Source organism: Cnephaeus nilssonii, assembly GCF_951640355.1.
Source record: "Cnephaeus nilssonii genome assembly, chromosome: 9".
Taxonomy (NCBI): Eukaryota; Metazoa; Chordata; class Mammalia; order Chiroptera; family Vespertilionidae; genus Cnephaeus; species Cnephaeus nilssonii.
In genome coordinates this window covers 84,164,646-84,181,946 of record NC_137080.1, presented here as the reverse complement: position 1 = coordinate 84,181,946, position 17,301 = coordinate 84,164,646, and positions in this window count along the sequence as shown.

Below are 17,301 nucleotides of genomic sequence, written 5' to 3'. Positions count from 1 at the left end.
ATGTGGATGGGGCTATGGGGGTGGGGTGGGGGCACTGGCGGGGAGTGACTGGAGGTGAGGGCAGGAGCTGAGTGATGGATTCCGGGTTAGAATTTCACACCGGGCCTGAACCTGTGCCCAGAGCTCAGGCTGTGCTTTAGCAGCATTTCACCAGCTTAGGAGTGGAGTGGGGTTGGGAGGGGGTACTGGGGTTCCTGCCCCCCACCCCCAGGCCAGGCCTCAGTGCTTTCTCAAGAGTCTCACCTGAGTAGCCTGTGATCTTACAGGGAGAGCTGGGCTCCGTGCCCTTCCTGCCCAAGGCTAAGGAGCGCTTCCCAGCAAAGGGCCTGGAGTGCTTACATGTGCTTGTAAAACCAGGGGCGCAGGGTCACCGGGTTAAGAAGTCTGTCATTCCGTTTCGGCCTGCTTGCAGTACGTCTGTGGGCAAACTGCCTCTCTGCTCAGAGACCTCAGGCTTCTCTCTGTACACTGCGGGTAAAATAACTGCCTGCCACTGCAGGGGGGGGGGGGGGGGGGGAGGCCAGGGGGGCTGGCCCCGGCTCCGGGAGAAGCTGATAGAGCCCCAGAGGTGGTCTTTGTCGGGGAGAGAGTGGCACTTTGGTGGGACCTGGGGAGGAGGGGGAGGGGCATGGAGCTCGCGAGCACCTCCGCAGCCCGGCACACTTAACAAAAAGCACATGATTTAATGTGGCCAGTAAATCCCTTTCCGCCTGGGCTTTTCAACTACTGGATGACAGGCTCGTAATTCAGTTTTAAACGGATCTAGGATTAGAGCTGCAGCTGAGAGATGCAGTGGGTGCCTGGGTGTGTGTGGGGCTGCGTCTGGCCTAGTGGGGCCGGCCACACTGCCTCCCAGGCCGGGGATGGGGACGGGGCGGGGGGGCGGGGCATTGAATCCTAGTCTGTGGGACTAGGAAAGAAGAAGGGCTAGAATTATCTCAAGGGGAGACCTTGGGCCTTGGGGAGGTTATAGGGACTCCCCAGAACCCCAGAATCTCAGGGCCGGGAGGGACCCCAGGCCCCACCATGCCACCAGCCCTTGGGCTGCAACGAGCAACTTTGGAAGAAGGAGAAGATGGGAAGTCAGCATCAGTCATCATTGGTTTCAGTTTCACATATTGAATTTATTTGAAGCAGAGCCTGCTTCTAAATTCCCATGAGGCTTTGCTTATGTTTCAGTGTTTCAGAACCCGAGGATTGGGAAACAGGATTGGAGAGGGACCCTGAAACCCCAGCTCAGAGATGAGGATGAGAAGTGGGAGCTGTGAGGACAGACTTCAAACCCAGGAGAGGCAGTCCTGTGGGGCATGGAGTGGTTTCTTCAGGGGTCACCCCAACTGGTCACCCTTATAGAGGGGCGGGGGAAGAGCAAGGGAGACAAGACTACTCAGAGCCCCAGACGTCGCAGCGCTAGGAGCTGCCCTGGGGAGGAAGTGAGTGCCGCTGTGGAAGGAGAGCGGGTGAGATGTGTATGAGCACAAGGCCACTCGCTGGAGAGACGACTCAGCATCACCGAGTGGGTAGTGTGTCAGCCTTGAAGAACCAGCAGAGCTAAGCAGCCAGGCTGCCCAGGTTGGAATCCTGCCCTAAGCAGTTACCAGCTATGTGGCCAAGTTGCTATCTGAGGTAGTTTATATGAGAGTTAAATAAGATAGCCCTGGCAGGCCTGGCTCAGTGGATAGAGCGTCAGCCTGCGGACTGAAGGGTCCCAGGTTCGATTCCGGCCAAGGGCACATGGCTGGGTTGCGGGCTTGATCCCCAAGTAGGGGACATACAGGAGGCAGCCGATCAATGATTCTCTCTCATCATTGATGTTTCTCTCTCTCTCTCCCTCTCCTTTCCTCTCTGAAATCAATAAAGAAATGTATATATATTGAGATATAATAAGATAATAATTCAAGAAGTGTTTGTCCTCTTTCCCCAAAGGGACTCAGAGACTCCACAGTGCAGAATCCCAATGGGCTCTCCTGCTCCAAAGGCCCTGGACGTGGTGGGATGCCTGCCCCGGGCAGCGTGAGGCATGTGCCCAGGGCACGGTGGCATGCCCTAGAGTGGGCCGGCTCTCTCTACACTAGCTGGATGTCCTTCCCTCAGCTCCCAGGACGCCCTTGCCTTTTGGTTTCTTTGACCTCTTCCTCTGCCTACCATAGCCAGGAGCTCCTGCCACCACCTTGGCCTCAGGCACATCCCGCAGCTCCTGTCTCCAACCCTCCCCTCTCTCTCCTGGACCCTCCCCCCTCGATGGTCCTCCTCTCTGCTCGCAGACCAGCTCCTCCTCTGCCTTCCCTGCTCCCCCAAGATGTCAGCCAAGCCACGACTCTACTCAGTTCCCTTATTAGCACAGCCATGATCTGGGTCCTGTCAGTCTGCCTTCCAAAGTCCCGAGTTCTCCAAGCTCCCTCCTTCCCCCGAACGGCTGCTTCCTCTAGCAGGCCCCTCGCAGGTTCTCTGGCTTCTCATCCAACCCCCCACCCACTCTACCCCCAACAGGCCACCAGGGAGTTGCTTAAAATGGACTTGTGTCATGCCTTAAAAAGTCTGACTTCCCGACCAGCCATGGGATCAGGAGCGAACTTCTGAGCACAGCGAGGCCCTTTCCCCCTGCCTGCCCCTCTCCCTACTCCTTGGGCCTTTCCTCACATTTCCTACCTCTGTGCAGCCGCCGAAGCTTTTGCTCCTCCAGAATGCGTTCCTCCTCTCCTCCAGCCCACGAAGTGCAGCCTCCGTCAGGCCCCCTCTCCATCTAACACCCTCTGGTATTCCTCCAAGGCCTCCAATACCAAGTCCCGATGGGTCAGGGACCCCAGCAGCCTCTGAAGCTCTCTTAATGGGGTAACAAGAGAGCTGGCTGCAGGGCTCTCTGCAGGGGTGTGAGCAGAGCTGAGGGAACCCATGTGGGACAGGGCAGCCCAGGGAAGAGCTGGAGCTGGGGCAGGGCTGCTCGGCCTGAAGGAGCGGGAGGCAGCTGCTGCTGCAGGAGAGGGGTCACCTGGCTGGATCTGTGGCTGTTGATAGCGGGACACACCGTGGTCTAGTGAGGCTGCTTGCTGCAGGGCCTTGCCCTCCTCCCGAGATGATCTGAGATTATTCTCAGATAATCTGCCCGTGTGTCCGTCCTGTTGGCTCCATTCCATCCGAAGCCAGCAGGCAGGAGGGTGATGTAGCCATGGGAGTCAGTCTCCCAGAGCAGAGAGGGCAGCCATCACGGACCCAGCTCCAGGCGTGGCTGCCTTGGCGCTCGGCTCCAGCCCACCTGCCCAGCAACACGGCTCTCACACCCTCTGTGGCTCCAGCTAAACAGAAGCCCAACCCCGAAGTGCCCACCTTGCTAAGTCTGTGCCTTTGAGATGCTGTCCCCTGGGCTGGAAAGCCCTTGCCCACTTTCTGTCCTTGCCGAGGCCTGCTCAGCCTCGGCCCTGCCGCTCCCAGGCCCCTGGCACTGAGCTCTCCTCCTTGTCCTGGCCTCTTCGTTGGCCCTGAGGGTCAGGACTGTGTTTCAAAAGTGCGCGTTCCTGCCCAGCTCTGGTGGGTGTTCATTTAGGGGCGTGTTAAATGGAATTCCAGCAGAAGGGCTATTTGCTTATGTTGCAATCTCCCCACGACCACCATCTCCTTCGAGAGCAGGAACCGAGTCTAACTGCTCAGTGCCCCCCACACCTGATACAGGGGCTGTTTAAATAATGCTGGTTGATTGGATTAATGAATATGTCGGAGGCAAAGCACAAAAAGCGGGGTATGTAAACCACGTGCTCCGAAGTTCAGAGGGACTCTGTTTCTAGCTGGGGGAACCTGGGGAGACTGCGGAGGGGCAACTTGGGAGCTGGCATTAAAGGATGGCGTCTTGAGAGGGGTTGGAACAGGCACTTCTGGTGGGGAACGGCTTGAGCAAAGGGCCTGAGGCAGGAGCGCCCTGGGCCTCTTTGGGAAGCTTGCTGGGGATGGGAGGGTCAGGAGAGGAGCCGGAGAGGGTGGGAGTGTGCTTGCTGCTCTTGGCAGAGTCTTCCCCTCTCTCTTCCCCCAGGCTCTCTCCCCATTTCTGCTTCCCTTCTTCCAGGGGCCTACAGATGGACCTGCCCCTCGGGGAGTCCCAGTATTCCGGATCTCTCTGCTCAGCAGCACCAAGTCCGGTACCCTCCGCACTTGCCCTGCGTGTGGCCCTCACCCGGGAGGCCTGCCCAGGCTCCAAGGCCTCTCTCCTCTCCCCACCCCGCCTTCTAGGGCCCTGACTCGGAGCCTCTGGGAAGTCCGAGTTCAAGTGACATGCTGGGGCCGTCTGGGCCACAGGGAGCCAGACGTGAAAACCACTGGTCAGCAGCGCTGGGTGGCCCGCCACAGTGCGCCAGCCTGGGTGCTGGACCCGCCCCTCCCTCTACCCCCTTCCCTGAGGGATGTCCCCAGTGGACTGGCCAGTGGCTGTGGCTCAGAGGGGAACATGCTTTCTGTAGGCTGCGGCTGGAGAAGGACGGACCGGCTGTCCTGCCAGCTCTGTGTGGGGAAGAGGGAGGTGCCCCTGCCAGCCGGCCCCCCACAGGACGCCAGCCGCAGGCAGAGTGACCGAGACTCTGGCCACTGCCCCTTACCCCTCTGGCCATTTTCCCTTTGGGGCCCTCGATGGGAAAGCCAGCGCGTCCAGTCCTGGGGCAGTGACCCCGGGAGGGTGTTTATGGACTTGGGCTCAGGGCCCTGGAAAAGTCCACACTGACTAGGGCCACTGAGTGCTGAAGTGCAGAGCAGCTGCAGACTAGGGGGTGGAGAGGGAGTGCCTCCGGGGCCTGGTGCTTGGCGCCTCTCAGGGCCCACTGGGGCTGAAAGCTAGGCTGGGCTCCTTGCCATCACTACCAAGCACCTACTGTGTGCCAGGCCCCCACTGGCCCTCAGCGGCAGAAAGGCCCCAACAGATCCACTCAGAGCTCCTTCCCAGACCGGAGGGCAGGCACCGAGGAAGAGGGGCTCTCGGCCTCTCCAGTGATGCAGAGAGGGCCTCTGGAGCGGCCAGGTGTGGAGGAGTGGGCCCCAGGGTGCGGCTTCACTAGGGAGGGGGCGCAGGAAGGGCTCGCTCGCCAGTGGTGAAAGGCCAAAGAAAACAGCTCACTCATACCCTCCACACAGCCCCCTGCCACCCCCTGCCACGAGGCTCTACTTCCCCTGCTGCTGGTTTTCTCCCAGAGCAATACAGAGATCAAGACAAGGATCCTGTTCCTTCAGACTCTGATCCCACCCATCCCTTCCGCTGACAAGCATTTGGCCTTTTGCTGGGCTCTGGAAGTCTAAAGAAGTGGGAAGTGAGTTCTTAATCTTTCAGGGAGAAAATCTCCTTGAGGCGTGATGAACAGGAGACACCTTTCTCCCAGAACACTGCCTCTGTCACCAGTCTGGGTGAAAGATTCCTGAATGCTACCAGCTTTGCGGGGGAGGCCGACAGGTAACCAAGAACGAAACCCATTGTGATACATGCTAAGTGGGTTTGATTTCTGGCGTACTAAGACACTTGCCTCTTTTAAAAAGGGGGCATTATCTCTCAGTGTCACTGTGGAGAATAAATGAGATAAACTCTAAACGGCCTCGCAGAGCCTGGTGTTTGTTAGGTGCGCAGCGACATGAATTCTCTTTCCCTTCCCTAGGTTTCATCCTTGAGGGATACAAATTCCTACGACAGCCCTAAGCAGGAAGAACAAACACTCTAGCAACGGTTTGGAAGAGGGGTCATGTTTGAATGGGTTCTGAAGGATGAGTAGGAATTTGCAATAATCTCTCTCTCTCTCTCTCTCTCTCTCTCTCTCTCTCTCTCTCTCAAGATATTTGTGTTGATTTCAGTGAGGGAGAGAGAGAGAGCTAGAAGCATCAATGACAAGAATCATTGATTGGCTGCCTTCTGCACGCCCCACACTGGGGATCAAGCCCGCAATCCAGGCATGTGTCCTGACTGGGAGTCGAACCATGATCTCCTGGTTCATACATAGGTCGACGCTCAACCACTGAGCAACACTGGCCGGGCAATAATGTATCTTTTTTTAAATATAAAAGCTCTGGGTCCATATCATCAAGGGTCAGGCATGCTGCTGAAAATCCCACTTACCCTAATGTTAATGCTATCTGCTACTCTCTATGTCATATACTAACTAACTCAAGGTTTCTCTCATAACCCTAGGAGATGGGTACTATCATCACTCTATTTTACAGAAGAGAAAACTGAGGCACAGGAAGGTAAAGCAATGTCACAAGCTGACAGGCAGCAGAGCTGGGATCTACGTGGTCGGCTCCAGAGTCCTTGTGCTAAGCCATTGCCCTACGTTGCTTTTCCAGAGTGAATCTGTTTTCTCACTGAGGTCTGAATTTGGAACTCCCACTCACCTTGACGATCGCTTCTGTCGAAACAAAGGATCCAGGAGAGAAAAATGGGAGCTGGAGAGAAAATCTGCTTCTCCTGAAAATTCAAGTCCCAGTGTGAGTGTAAAAGCAAGGGAGAAAGGAGTCCCCAGAGAACCAGCTTTGAGGAGAGAGTGGTGGGCACACCAGCCTGGAGGCAGGAGGGCTAGGTTTGGGTTCTGGTTCTGCCATCTAGAAACCAGCCTCTCCAGGCCTCCACTTCCTCCTCTGTAAGACAGGCCTGGCAATTCCAATGTCATGGCCTTGGAGCGAGGCCTGCATAAGCCCTGGGCGGCAGCTTCCCTGTGTGCCTCCCACGGCCTCATCAAGCGCCAGCCCTGTACGAGGGCCTCGTACTTGCTTCTTCCTCAGACTGTGGGCTCCCCCAGGGCAGGACTTGCTCTGCATACTTCTACCAGCTCTTGGCACATACGATGCTCTGTAAATGCTTGATAGATGACGAACCAAGTGGCCCCTCCCACGTGGCAGGCCTTAACTCGCACCAAGAGACCTCCCTTTCTCTTCCCAGCCCAGAGCCCTCATGCTCCCCTGTTCAGGGAATTCCAGGAGGGCAGCCAGGGGTTACCGGACGCACACCTTTGCCAGGGTCCAGCAGAAGCTCCCCCTACGCCACCCTGGCCTTGGCCCGGCACCCACTACGCTGGCCCTCAGAATGCCTGCAATGCCCAGAGCATGCTGAACCCAGACTGAGCCCCACAGCCCGCAGGGCACAGACAGGTGGCCCGAGAGGGACCAGGCCACCTCAGCTTCGCATAAAGAACCTGTCAAATGTCTATTAATACCCTGGCCTTCTCCCCGGTCTCCCAGAGACCTCCCTGGGAGAGCGGGTACAGGTGTGGCCAGGACCACTATTGGGGAGCTAGCCCCATATCAGAATTATTTTGTAAATTGCATCCTACATTCTAAGCCATGAGGTCACTGGCTATTTAAAGAGCTCCGTGGTGAATCACTTTGTAAGGTTGAGAGTAGCCTGAAGGAACCAAACAAATCTAGGTTTGCTTAAAGGTTCGCCCTGGCTCTCTGCTTACAGACCAGGAAACCAAGGCGGGGCCCAGGATGCAATGGGCTGAGGTAGAATGTTGGTTGCCCTGAGAGGAGCTGGGGAGGAGGCAGACTCCATGCCGCTGTGGCAGGCAAGAGCAGGGAATGGCAGAAGGGGCCTTTGCTGCCATGTGGGGTGCTGGCTGGGTGAACCAGGGCAGCCCGCCCCAGCGCAGGGTCAGCCAGGAATCTGGTCATCCAACACAGTTTGGGTGAGTGGACCTTCATTCATGTGGATAAGGCAGCACAAGTTTGTTGAGCGTCCATTGTGTACCAGGGTCCGAGCCAGTGCCCAAGGCAGTGCCTGGCAGTGGGGCCCAGCAGCTGGCAGGAGCTTAGTGAGAGGAGTTGAATCCTGGTTCCACAGGATTCTATGCTGCTAGGGAAGGGGAGCTTGGTGGGGGTGGGGGAGGTGGGCAGCCCTCAGCCCGAGGGGCCCCTACTCTGCAGGAGGGGCAGGCATAACGGGCACCCACAAGGAGAATTTGGCAGAGAGCCCGGAGGCAGGAACAGCAGAGCACACACTAGTAAGAACTCCAGCTCAAGAACCACTTATTCTGTAATTTATTTTTTCAGCAACTATTTACTAAGCGTCTACTATGTGCCAGGCACCATTCTAGGCTCTGGGGACATAGCAATGAACAAAACAGATAAAACCCCTTGTTGCCCTGGCCGGTGTGGCTCAGTTGATGAGGTGTCATCCCGTGTACTGAAGGGTTACTGGTTTGATTCCTGGTCAGGGCACATGCCGGGTTGTGGGCTCAGTCCCTGGGGGGCGGGGAGGGGGGAGGGAGGGCATGCAGGAATCAGCCAATCACTCTCACATCAATGTTTCTCTCCCTCTAAAAATCAATAAAAATATCAAAACAAAAATACAAAAACAAACAAACAAAAAAAAAAAACACCCTTGCCTTCATGGAGCTCATATTCTGGTAGGTAGAGATAGTAAAAAACTAGATCAGCATGCACATACTCATGTCAGTAGCCATAATTGCTCTGAAGAAACATAAATCAGGGCAAGGATGGTGGAGAGGAGGTAGGAGATAGTAGGCTGTTTTATGCAGGGCAAGTAAGGCTGCTCTGACAAGGTGATGTTTGAGCAGAGACCTGAAGGAGTCAGTCATATGGATATATGGAGAACAGCCTTTTAGGCAACAGGCGCAGTAAGTGCAAAGGGCCTGGGGCAGGTGTATGCTTGCTGTGGGACAATGCCAGAGGCCAGTGTGGCTGGAGTAGAGTGAGGGGGCGTAGCAGAGGAGCAGATCATGTGGGGCCTTGTCAGTCATGGTACAGCCGTGAACGCGGTGAGCAGAGCCAGGAGGTGATCTCACTTCCACTTCCACAGGCTTACTCTGGCTGTTGTGTAGAGAATTCACTACACGGGACACGGGGAGAGTGGGAACAGGAGACCAGCGGGAGGCCCTGCAGCCGTCCAGGTAAGAGATTTTGGTGGCTTGGATAAGGTATAAGAGTGGCCATGTGAGTAGTGGACAGAAAGAAGCGGTCAGACCCCAGCTCTGCCACTCTCCAGCTGTGTGCCTCTGGGCAGATTCCTTAGCCTTTCTGAGCCTCTATTTCTCCATCTGGAAAACAAGGTTGATGGTAATACTCACGTGCTTACCTGGGGGGTTTCTGTGGTGCCTACCTGAGACATAAGCGCAGGGCCTGCCATACCTTCGGTGCCCATTCAGGGACAACTCTTGGTCATTATGGAGCCTCCAAGCACAGTTAACCGAGCCCAGAAGAGCCAAGATCTGAGGAGTCAGCTGGCTCGGGGGAGAGAGGTTTATACACAGGTAAATGCCTAGTATCTTCGGGCTCAGACGGGCTCTGTCCGTCCCTCGGGCTGGGCCTGCCTCTTGCTCTCACTCCTGGGCACCTCTGCCCAGGACTCCTGTTTATTTGTTTACCTTTTACCTGCGTTGAAGTTTCAGCTGAGAAACTGGCCCTGCCAGTCCAGCTGCTGGGCCCAGCACCCCCCCCCCCCCCCCACCTCCACCTCGGGCTTCCAGCTGCTCCTGCAAAGTCAACAGTGCCCAGGGAGGATGAGGGGAGGGCACAGCAGGAGCCTGACAGCCCACTGCGCTCCCTGGCAGGCACGTGACCCTCGGGTTGGCTGCTGGAGGTAATGATGGGGAACCGACCCAGGGCGGGCGCTGGTGGCTGCGGGGCCTGCAGAACTGGCTCTCCCAGCTGTGGACAGGCCATGGCTGTGCCAGACGAGGGATGGCTCTGGGGGCAGCTGGGGACATTTGCCTTCGTGGGGGCCACTGGCCTAGAAGCCTGACGTGACAGGCCCAGAAGGGATTGGTCCAGTCAGCCCCGTGGCCCCCTCGCCCTGACTTCCATCCATTTATTCAGAACACCGAAGCAGTTGTGTGCCAGGGGCTGCGCTGAAAAACGTCCCTCCTACCAGGAGCAGTTCTTCAAAAAGGGAGGGCCAGAGAGAGGAAGTGGTTCTCCTAAGGTCACCCCGTGCGTTGCTACAAAGCGCGCCCAGGACTCTTGACTCCCTGTCCAGTGCTCTGACCGGCAAGGGCCCCACTGCTCTGGCCATCTATCTCTTGGGTGGCAGAGGCCAGCCTGTGCCAGGCCCCAAGCGCTCCTCCTTAGTGAATCTGTGTCTGCCTCCTTGCCTGGGAGAGGACAGGGGCTGTGCCCGGCTCAGGGCTGAGGAGCTGGGAGAAGAGGGACACTCTCCAGGTTGGCTGGGCTAAGGGGCCCTGGGCAGCCGGAAGGGGTGCCTCTGGCATGCCCTGTGGCTTCAGCCCACTCAGGGTCATCTCCCTGGATCCGATTACCACCTTTTAAATGGGAATGGGTTGTCCTGCCAACCTGTCAAGGTCGTTGTGGGGAACAGGAATATGGTTTTCTAAAGCTCCCCCCAACCCCCACCCCCGCAGGGAGATTGGAGCAGTTCAGGGTCACCTGGTGGTGAGAACAGGGATGGGGGCAGGGAGGTGAGTCCCACATTTTCTCAGGTTTCTGTGCTGAGCTTCTGGCTTGTCATCTCATAAACTTGTCACTGCCAGGAAGTTTGCAGCTGTGGGTTATAGGGGCTGTGGGGAGACCCACCTCTGCCTATGGGGAGTCCCCAGAGTTATACACTTAAGGGCCCAAATTACAAAGAGCTCATCCAGGCCTGCTTCACCCCCTCCCCCCGCCCCCGCCCCGCCCCGGCCCCACTGGCCCCACCGCGCTCGCTCGGGGAGCTGGTGTGTGCGCTGGGTCCTGCCCTGATCCCCAGCTGAGGGAAGAAGAGGCCTGTCTCTGGCATGGAGGCCGGCCCTCGTGGGTGTCCCAGCCCCTCCCTCTGGTCAGCTGCCTGCCCTGGAGCCTCCCACAGCGTCCGCCCCTGCTGTCTCCACACCTCGGGTCCTCCAGGTCCTGGTCCTTCAGGACAGATTCTGTACTCAGGGTGGTGGCTGTGATGGGAACCAGCGGTGACTTCCACGAGACCGCCATTGTCCGGGAGTGCACCCTAGACAGTGTGTGCATGGCCACACACACACACACACACACACTCACACACACCCCGGGCTCTCTCACGTCCCCAAGGGGCTGCCACACCAGGTTAAGTCTCCAGCCTCGTGAAGCCACGTGCTGATGAGGCCTCTTGAATGGGCCAGTCTGGGAGGCCTGACCCTTCCGCATATGACCCTCAGCTCCGGCCTCAGGTATTTCTCCAGAAGGTTCTTTTCCCTGCCAGGGGCGCTGGCACTGCTCACCCAGCTCAGAGATGCACCCAGCGCCTGCTCCCTAGCCAGCCCAGCTCCCACCTCTGGGGAGGGTGGTGGGAACAATGCTGAGGGTCAGGGCTGGGGCCAGCAGGGCCTGGGAAATGGCCAAGTCCACGGTGGGTCAGGAGGGCCCAGCGTCTGTTTGTTGACCCTGAGCTGTGGACATAGGAGAAAGCATGACATCCCTGCCCACGTCTCCTCCCCGGCTGCGTTCTGACCTCCTTCTCCCTGGTCCTCTGTGGTCACCGACCCTGCCCCCACCCAACTACCCAGGGCTTCTCCGCTTCTTGGCCACCCCACTTCAGTCCCACTCCGAGTGGGGCTCACATGTAAAAATATCCCCAGCTTTTTTTTGAGCTTGTTATCTACTATTTTTATCAGATGGTCCAAGCAAAGCATGGCTGAAAAAAGGGAAAATCATACAGCTCTGTCTGCCAAGCTCAATAGAAATAGCAATGGGGTGGGCTATTTTTAACAAGATGAGTACCCCTGTCCTCTGAGGTCTCCCCTGGCCCCACACCAGCCTCCTTTGTCTCTCTGCCTGGACAGCAGATTTTAAAATACACCCACTGTTGCCAAACCACTAAATGCACCCAAGACAGTGACTGAGCGCTTGGAGCCAAGGAGGACGGTGGGGGGTACTTCAGTCCTTCCCCCTCCCTCCCCTGAAGGAAATCACACTCTTTTGTTTGCAAAGCCTCCCAGGCTGGTTTTCCGAGGCCTCTTCCTGGTTGTCCCACTCCCACGGGAACAGCGGAGGTTACTCGGAAACATGCGGTGGTTTGGGCAGAGTGACCCAGAGGCCTGGCGTGGCCCACGGTGGCTCCTGTGGCAGGCTGTGGCGGGGCAGGAACGCAGCATGAACTCGCGGCAGCCGGGACCCAGGGAGCGGGGGTGGGAGGAGCGCGGGGGACAGGGTCCGTGGGGTGGGAGGCACCCAGGGGTCTTCGCTCAGCAGACCTCCAGGCTCTCTGCTTGGCCGCAGCAAAGCCAGTCTGCCGAGGGGTCACTGTCTTCTGAGCTGAGTCTTCACAGGAGAGAGCCGCACACACACCTGCCACCATGGGAGCGAATACTGTCCTCTGTGGAGCAGCCCAGGAGCCAGGAGCCAGGCAGGGAGCGAGTCCCGGTTTCTCTCCAGGCCTCCGGGTCCCTCTTGGGCCACGAGAGGCCTGGACCAGCCTGGGCTCTCTGGGGTGTGTGGCTGGGAAGGAAAAAGACAATCGAAACAACATTAATTGAGCGCCCAGGGAGGCATTGAATCAAACACTTTACATCGGGTGTTATCATCTCAATTTCCACCGCACGCCTATCACTGCCCATCACTGGGCTACAGAGAGCTCTCTGCCCGGGGCTGCATGGGGAATCCAGGGAAGGTCTTGGGCCACATGCTCATCCTGGGACCACTCGTTCTGGCCAAGGGGATGGGATCCTGGGATTGGCCATCTCTGACCCTGGGCCTTCCCAGTGGCCGGGTACAGGGGCACAGTGGGTGGCCGTTCTGCCAGACTGCAAGTAGTGGGGGACTGGGCTGCTCCCACCTGGTGCTGCTGCAGAAAGGGCGGGGAGGCTGGGCAGAGAGATGGCAGTGCCCCTCCAGGCGGTGGAGCCAGGTGCTGACTCCACACACCCCACCCCAGGCCCTTACAGCGGTCAGGGCAAAGGGAGGGGGGCTAGGTCCTGGGCAGGAGGAGGCGAAGAAGGCCCGTTGTAACTCCGCTCCAGCTCCCTGGATCCCTGAGCCCCCTCCCCACCAGCCTTTGCAGGTGCCGTTCCTTCGAGCAGTGACACTCTTCCCCCCACTCTCCCCTTCTCCACTTCATAAACCCGCACACATTAGTCAAGGCTCATCTCAACCGCCCCTGCCCTGGGAAGCCCGCTTCCTTTCGCAGGCTGGTCAGGGACTCCGAGGCCCCGGCACACGCCTCTACCTGGCACTCCCTTATCCTGGGACCGTCAGCATATGGGAGAAGAGACAGAGGAGTGGGGAAAGAGAAATCAAAATGAGGAGGAGAGAATGGAGGGGGCGGAGAGGGGGAGAAAGGGAGGGCCGTCACAGGTCAGGGCCCTTGGGGAGAGGTGGCTCAGCAGGGGCATGCAGGGGTGGGAGGGAGGGCAGCTACAGCCATGCTCCTGGGGGTGGGGGGCGGTGTCGTAAGTGGATGGAGGCCGCCTGCTGGTTAATGGGTAGCATCTGCCATAGCCCATGGTGTGCCCTCACTGTGCAGGGCACAGGGCCCTCTTCTCTGCTCTGAGAGGGGCGCAGAGGGCCGGGGAGCGGAGCCCTTGCAGGAAAGGACTCCGCTGTCTCTGGGCCGCAGGCACCTCCTGGTCTCTCTGCCTGGGGCCTTGGAGGCACACTGCTCAGAGGACATTGCAGGCAGGGACCCCCCCTCCTCCCCGCCCCCGGAGCCATGAGGCCCGGCAGGCTGGACCTGCTTGAGTCTCATGCCACAAGAAGCTCTGAGAGGAGGAGTGGGGGCGCCCACCAGGCTGGGGCTGCCCTCCCCGCTCCGCCCCAGAGAAGGACAGGACAGGGAGAAGGAGTCCGCTACCCGCCTGCTAATGAATCGTCCCAACATTTGCCGCCTGTCGGAATGGCCTTTTCTCCTAAAGGGGCTGTGACAAAGGGTACATTGATGTCCTCCACCGACAAGGAGGGCTGCCCGTCCCCACGCACAGGGGAAGCCCCATGGAGGCGGCGGCGGGGGGGCAGGGGTTCAGGAGGGACCAGCATTCTCTCACTGAACCCCCCTGGCGGGTGGGCGTGGCTGGGCTCTCCTTCTTTCTGACTCTGCCCTGAAAGGGCTTGGCCTGGGGGACAAGGTGAGAGACCTGCTGGGTGTGTCTGGGCCCCACTGACCAGCTGAGCTGGGGCGGGGCCCGGGAGAGGGTGGAGAGGAGCTGGCTCAGGGGCACTCGTGTGCTCCTCAGCTGTTTAGTCAAGAATTAAATGTGGCTGCTCTTTGCCAGGCACTCCCTTCTCCTGGGACCGGGATGGGATGCTCCCCAGGCCCCCCCCCAAGACCCCGGCCCAGGTAGACTGTGCATTTCTAGATCCAGGGTCTCCATCCTGTGTGTGGGGACCCCGGGGCTCCTGGCAAAGTGGGCGGCCTGGGGTGGGGGCCCTGGTGCCACAGTTCTGGATCTGATTATGATTTTGTTTGTTCAGAAAGTTACTCTATTTTTTGTTGATTCAATTGAATGTGCGTATGTCTGTGGGTTTTCACCACCATAACACTGGTTCTGTGGCGCCTGATTAGTCTGTGGCCCCACCTTTAGGCCTGAAGTGATTTGGGTATTTATCCAGCAGACGTTTATGAGGATGGCATTTGCCAAGTAACGGCCGTGCATCTGGAGACCCAAGGGCTGTGCCCAGTCCCCTTGGATGTGAGGGAGGGGCAGGACAAAGACTTCCCCCAGGGTTGCCCTCGATGAACCCCTGAGGACAAACAAACCGTGGCTCGGCGGGGTGGCCTGGCCTGGTCTGCAGCCACGCCATGTCATGGACAGTCTCCAGCTGCCTACCCAGGGCCAGGCACAGTGTCTGCTGCGGCTTGGCCCACGGGCCCTCAGAATGTGAGCATGGGAGTGTATGTTTATCCTGTGTCTGTGGGTACATGTGTGCACTCCTCCCCTTATCACAAGGGCTAGCAAGTAAGAATCCTGTCCGGGCCACTTAACTGTGTGAAGATAACAACAGCATCTCCATGGCAATGGACTGACCTCCCTGTACCTTGGTTCCCTCGTCTGTGGAATGGGGATAATGGGAGTAACTCCCTCACTGGGTTGCTGTGAGGTCGATACTATAAAACTCTTAAGACGATATTTTGTACGTAGTGAGCACGCAGTAAATGTTAGCTGTTATGATTCCTGGTACTGTTATCACCTGAGAGGTGTCTTTGGTGGAGTTCCCAGAAGCAGAGCCTGAGATGGGGATTCTGGGCTGAGTCCCATGAGTGCGTGCCCCGCCCCCCCCCGCCCCCCCCGCCCCCAAGACAGGAGAGGGACTGGGGGAAGCAGGACAGGCGAGGAAGAGGCCACAAGGTACAGAGGATGCCAGTCCTGCAGGGGACTCTAGAGTGTAAGTTCCACCTCAGGATTGTAAGGGAGCTGGGACCTCCCTCTCCTGCACCCAGGCATTGGCTAAGGGCCACTTTGGGGGGATAAACTTCCAGATACTTCCAGCTCTGCAGGCAAAGCAGCTCCTATAGCCCCGGGCAGTCACCCAAGGGAGAGTGAACAGAAAGGAAAGCCGCAGCAGGTGGGGGAGGGCCCGCTAAAGAGATCTGGGGAGTCGGGGGCGGTCTGAGGGTACCACCAACGCTCTCCTCCACAGAGAGGAGCAGATGGGCAGGGCCTGTGCACGGGCAGGTGCTTGGTCATTGGCCGTCCCCTCTGTCTGCCTCACCAGCCACAGGCTGCTTCTGGTCCAAAGCCAGGGTGACTCTGGGATCTCAGAGGCCCCGACCAAGCCCTGAGCCTCACATTTATGAAGGACGGTGACGCCATTCATGACCAGGGACCCAGTGAGAAGAGCCTGCCCACCTTGGCTGCCCGAGCACGTGGGAGACGGGCAACATGCCAGCCAGCAGGGGTACTCTGGGTCTGCTCCAGGACGATGGCGTCAGGAAGGAGGGAGAAGCTGTGACCATGGGCAGCCATGTGCACCCCCCGGATCTCCCCTAGACACTCTGCACCTGCCGCCTCGTCCCTGCCCCCTGCCTGGCTCTGCTGTCCATCCTACTTGCATGGGCAGCTGCCCAAGTCATGGCCTTGTGGTGTTTCCGAGGGAGACACCTGCCTGGGCATTAGAGCGAATGTTGGAGAACATTTCGGGCCGGGCCCAGCTGGCTTTGTGAAAGCCCCAGGCCCTCCTGGGAAGCTACCCCAGCCAAGGGGATGGACGCAGAGGCAGGAGGGCCACCTGTTGGGTGGTTCTAGAGGGGATCCCGCACTGAGGGTAACAAGAACAACCTGCTATCACCTACCACGTGCTGAGTCAGCCTATGTTTCAGGCAGATCCCTTTGTAGAAACTATTTTATTTAAAACTCACCACAGCTCTGTGAGGTCACTGCTCCCGGGTCCTCCTTTTACAGAGAAGATGAAAGCCCAGAGGGACGGCTTTTCAGGCTGGTGGACGCTGTCAGCCCACGGCTGCCTCCTCTGGGCCCTGCAGCGGCTCGCGCTCACTCAGGGCGAAGCTCGAGGCCTCACACGGGCCTCCATCCTTTGCCCCATCTGGCTCCCCAGGGCCCCGACCTTCCGTGGCCCCACACCAGCTCCCACCTCAGGGCCCTTGCACTCGCCGCCCTCCCTCTGCCTGGCAGGCTCCTCCCCAGCCACCGCGGGCTCCTCCTCACTTGCTTAGGGGCTCTGTCCCAGGGTCACCTCCCAAACACCCCTGTGTTCTCTAGGCCTTTACTCTGCTTCGTTATTATTCTTCTTCAGCGGCTCTTACAGATGGTCTCCTTTCAGGAAACTGTAAGCCCTCACGGCAGCCATTTCCCTTTTGTTCACGGCTAGCTTGCTCAGTGTGACATGCAGGACATGAGGGATGGTCGAAGGACGGTGCCAAGACTGGCATTCGAAGCTGGAAGCACCAGGCATCCTGGGGTTTGCGGAGGGTGGGTGCCAGGGTCCCGCGGAGCCCTGGAGCGGGAGGGGACAGAGGACAGTGGTCCTGAGCGTTTGGCCCCAGGCACCCTGTCTCCCTGTCTCTCCGTCCAGTCCAGTTCAGTGCGGCCGGGAGCAGCCTGCCTGGCTCTGCTCAGCCTCCTTCTCCGGGTGACTCTGACCTTGGCTGCCTCTCCCTCACTTTCTTCCTCTTGAGGCCAAGGCCTGAGGGAATGCCCTTTCTCTCTCGGCCCTGGATTCCCCTGATGTTCAAGTTCAGAGGAGCTCGGCGGGTTCTGAACTCCATGTCTAGAATTTCCTCAAAACTCTTCCTGGATCCTCCGTAGACGTGTTCATGTAAAATAACACCTACCGAGCATCTTCGAAGCGCCAGGCACACAGGGAGTGGGGACGGGGACCCAGTTCCCAGCTCTCTGCGCCTCGGCTGGCCCGGCCTGGCCCAGGAAGCCATGTGACGGACGGCTGAGGCACAGCCCAGTCCGCCCCGTTCTTCAC